Here is a 4630-nt window from a genome sequence, read left to right on the forward strand (position 1 = left end):
GGCATGAAGAGGAGATGCTACTTGGCTATAATTACGGATGAAACGACGGTAAAAGTTTGCAAATCCAAGAAATCTCTGTAGCTGTTTGCGGTCAGTGGGAGTGGGCCATTCGGAGACTGCTGAGATCTTAGAGGGATCCATGATCACCTTGTTGGGAGAAATTATATAGCCAAGAAAAGATGTGGTGGAGGTGTGAAACTCACATTTCTCTGCCTTTACAAAAAGATGATTCTGGAGAAGGCGAAGAAGAACCGACCGAACATGGTACTTGTGGGAATCCAGATCCTGAGAGTAGATAAGAATGTCATCGAGGTAAACAAATACAAAGTGCCCAACCATGTCCCTCAAGACGTCATTGACCAGAGCTTGGAAGACTGCTGGTGCATTGGATAGCCCAAAGGGCATGACCAGGTACTCGTAATGACCAGTGGGAGTGTTGAACGCGGTCTTCCACTCATCTCCCTCCCTGATGCGAACAAGATGGTATGCGTTGCGCAGGTCTAATTTAGTGAAAAACTTGGCCCCTTGGATCTGGTCAAAGGCAGAATTCATGAGGGGAAGGGGATACCGATTCTTAACGGTAATGCCATTAAGACCCCTGTAATCTATACAAGGCCTTAGAGAACCATCCTTCTTGCCAACAAAAAAAAAACCCGCACCAGCAGGAGAAGAGGACGGGCGAATGATACCTGCCTTGAGAGAATCCTGTACGTACCTCCTCATGGCTTGGTTCTCGGGAGCAGACAGTGAATACAAACGCCCCTTGGGGGGTGATGTACCTGGAAGGAGGTCAATGGCACAATCATAGGGCCTATGGGGGGGGAGGGCTGTTGCCCGGGACTTGTTGAACACCTCCTTCAGATCGTGGTAATCAGGTGGCACTTTGGATAAGTCCGGGTAAGTTTCTTCAATGACATTGTCTGGAAGGGAAGGGGTACAGGCAGAGAGCAAACAGGTAGCAGAGCAAGACCTTGACCAGCCCAAAATTTCCTTGGCCTGCCAGTCAATGTGAGGGTTATGCTTGTTAAGCCATGAGGCCCCCAAAATGATGGGCAACTGTGGTGAGTGAATAATAACAAAAGTGATCTCCTCCTGATGATTACCACCAAGCGTCAGGCTGACCTTTTCTGTGATGAGGTTTGACCGGCTAATATGATGTCCATCCAAAGCTAGAACATTATGGACTGATGAAGTGTGGAGGAGCTTGATGTTGAGGCCCCTGGCATAAGATTCATCCATGAACTCTGTATCAGCTCCGGAGTCAATGAAGACTGATACCTGGTGGGGAATGGAGGAGACCACAAGGTTAGCAGAGAAAGAAAATGAGGAGATGGACAACATGTTATGGCTCAGTAGAACTCCCCTATCCTCTACTGAGCCTGCCCTTTTAATGGACACTTGGCCGCCATGTGACCCTTGCCTCCACAATAGAAACATAAATTCAACTGCCTCCTGCGATAACGTTCCTCCATGGAGATCCTTGTTCTCCCCAACTGCATCGGCTCAGGATCTGGTGACTCTACTGAGGGGAAGGAGAAACTTGTGGCTTTGGACCGAGAACCTGAGTGACCAAATGGGGTCGATGAAACCTCGTTGTGATGTCTCTCCCTTCTCCTTTCAGCGAGGCGAAGGTCTATCCTGGTTGCCAGATCCTCAAGGTCCTTGAGGGACTTAGGGTAATCTCGAGTGGCCAATTCATCCTTAATATTTTCATTAAGACCTTGCATGAACACATCCATTAATGCCTCTTGGTTCCAGCTACTGTCTGCAGATAACAGGTGAAAGTCAATGATGTAAGAGGCTACACTCTTACCCCCCTGTTTCAAGGATAGTAGCCCCCTAGCTGCCTCCCTCTCAGGGAGGATGGGGTCGAAAACCCTGATCAGTTCCTTAGAGAATGTAGAATAGGTCAAACAGGAATCTGATTCATTCTGCCATTCTGCTGTCCCCCACTGTTTAGCCTTACCGGACAGAAGTGAGATAACAAATGCCACTTTGGAGCGTTCAGTAGGGAAAGAGGAGGGCTGCAACTCAAAGTGTATCTCACACTGAGTGAGGAAAGCACGGCACTGGTCAGAGTCTCCTTTAAATAGCTCGGGAGGGGTCAGACGAGGCTCCTTGACCACAGCGGGCTGAACTGCAGGGGCTGGTTGGGGAGGTGTCTGTGGTTGTGCCTGGTCAGGAGGAGAAGACATGTTACGAAGCGTGGAAATGATTTCATTCATACCGGTATTAAGGCGACTGATGGCACTCTCAACATTGCTGCGCCAATCTTGTGCCGACGAAGGGTCCATGTTTGGCCAGATTTTTCTGTAACGTTCAGACCTGAGGACCCGAAATTTCAGTCAGACACAGAGTAAAAATCAATAAGGTCTTTATTGAGAACCGGGTATAGGAACGGGGAACCACGAGCCAGGAGCAGGAACCTCTGAGGACAGAGAATCAGGTTAGAGGGTTGTAGGTAGGAGGGGAAGGCCAAAAGTCTGTAAGGGAAAAGATCACTAACCTTCCTGGGGTTGTGGGGGATGAGGGATCCAGGTAGCACAGTGGAAAAGACAAGTGGCACAGGACTGGGAGGCACAGGGTTTAGGACAGACAGGACCAGACAAACGTATCTGAGGGTTGGGCGAAGAGCAGTGGTCAGGTCACGGAAAAAAGGTCCAGTACTAGCAGGCAATCTCAGGCAGACAAATCCAAGGGCGAGGCAGGAGGCAGAGGTCAAAAGGCAGAAACAGGGTCGAGACCAGAAAACAGAAGCCAGTGAAGAATCCGACGTGGGCAAGGCAAGGCAGGGAAATCCAAGGGTCAAAAATGTGTTCGTGATCGTGGTCAGGTCAGGAAGAACGCTGGATATCTACTCACTCGATGGCTTTCAAAAATCTGGCACCGTCTGCCTGCCTGAGAGCTGAATATAACTGCTGGAGAACAGGTGGAAGACATGAGCCTGATTGTGCTCCAGCGCAGCAGCATGCAGGTGAACCAGATGAGCTTGATGAGGAGTACAGAGGAGAGAAACATAGCAGGCAGACGGGCCAGAAACATGACAGAGCTTTACATCGTGTTAATGTTATTCCCTCATCAAAAACATAATTGGAGGGTTGCTTTGATTCTGTTTGAGAAATTCCTTAAACTCTATTGGGAAGAATTCAGGGGTTTACTCTCACAAAGCTCCTCCTATTTCCTCAAAGCCCCGCCCGGGAGTTGCAAACTGTAGTCAAGCTTCCGCCTCACAGAGAACCCTCTCCGTCCGACTCCACCCACTCAGCTCCTCCACACTAGTGACAGCAGCAAATAGCAAACATTTGGTGGAACTGAGCATATCGTTTTCAGAGCGATTGTAAACAGCATAATGAGAAGCACTGATGAAATACTGGTGGAAGAGCTTTTTAAAGAGACAGACATCAATTTTAAGGCATCAAATTGCTGATATATAGGGCATTGTTAGAACTGAATGTAACATAGCTACTTGATTGTACTATAAAATGGCACTATGTGCCTGGAAAATACATAATACTGCCCCTTTAAAGCTTTTGTTCTCATCTATGGGGCCCCTGAACGGCCAGGCTCCTAATTATGTGGATCAATTTTTACTAAACACTTGTTTAGAATTTCCTGGTTGTTCCACGTATTTGGCTAAAATCTAAGGCAGACAGGACCTTTCAGTCTGAGGCTACTAAACTGTGGAACAGTTTGTTCTAGCAGGTTCATTTTTCAGACTATATGGTGATTTTTCTTTAATGTCAAGATTTTATTATGCTTTTATGCTTGCATTCATATTACGCAATCTTTACTATGAATCATGTCTGTGAAAGGCGCTTCATAAATAAACTTCACTGACTAAACCTTTCCTCAACGTTCTCCCTGGCCTGTCTGCTCTCTTCATGGCGCTGTTTGTTCATTAACACTTTATTTACTTTACACTTTATTGATCCCTGAGGGGAAATTGCTTATTTGTTGACAATCTACTCCATTGAAAGTGTTAAACTATTAGCAAGCACAAATATGACCATCAGTAATATAACATTTATAAAAATATACAAGTGTATATTCCTATACAAGTAATTTAAATGGGCCTAAATATAACATTAAAAAAATGTTGGCCTTCACAGAACAACTGGCTTTACTACTCAAGTGTTTTCAGTGCAATAATTAGGAGATTTTTGCAGTGGTTTGTGTTTAGACGCTTCATAAAAAGGGAACATAAAACAAATGCCTGCCATACTTTCCAAATTTAGTTTTAAATCTTTTTCACAACTGTTTGTAATTTTTCTTAACCTTTATGTTTCTGCTTCATTTTGTCAAAATATTCAAAAGGCAATTAACATTTTTAGCAAGGCACTAACTTTTCTCCTTCTTGATTTAAGCAACATTTATACATATCACAAACTCACTCAGCAGAAAAAACTAAATAAAACACAAACATAGGTGGGTCCGATAACTCCACACATGGATGTCCTGTGTCTGTGTTCTTTTTTTTTGTTTTGTTTGTTTTCTTCCTTTGTCCTCTTATTCACGTGGTTTAAAAGTAATTACCTGCTCGGCTTCCTCTGCAATTAAACGGCGGGTTCACAGCTCCCTGATTAATGCAGGGCCACGCTCAGCCGCCGTTAGCGGCCATGCAGGGCGGAAT

The 4630-nt window shown here is 45.5% G+C and overlaps 1 long non-coding RNA gene across 1 annotated transcript; it reads right to left on the bottom strand.

The window, feature by feature from the left end:
* Window positions 1-2357: 2357 nt before the first annotated feature.
* Window positions 2358-3050, bottom strand: LOC145554682 (uncharacterized). The gene is made up of 2 exons (XR_014090669.1): window positions 2507-3050; window positions 2358-2428 (listed from the first exon to the last, which is right to left on the bottom strand). It is a non-coding gene; the product is annotated as an uncharacterized LOC145554682 (long non-coding RNA).
* Window positions 3051-4630: the final 1580 nt, after the last annotated feature.

Source organism: Poecilia reticulata, chromosome 13 (genome assembly GCF_904066995.2).
Source record: "Poecilia reticulata chromosome 13, P_reticulata-male-v2, whole genome shotgun sequence".
NCBI classification, from domain to species: domain Eukaryota; kingdom Metazoa; phylum Chordata; class Actinopteri; order Cyprinodontiformes; family Poeciliidae; genus Poecilia; species Poecilia reticulata.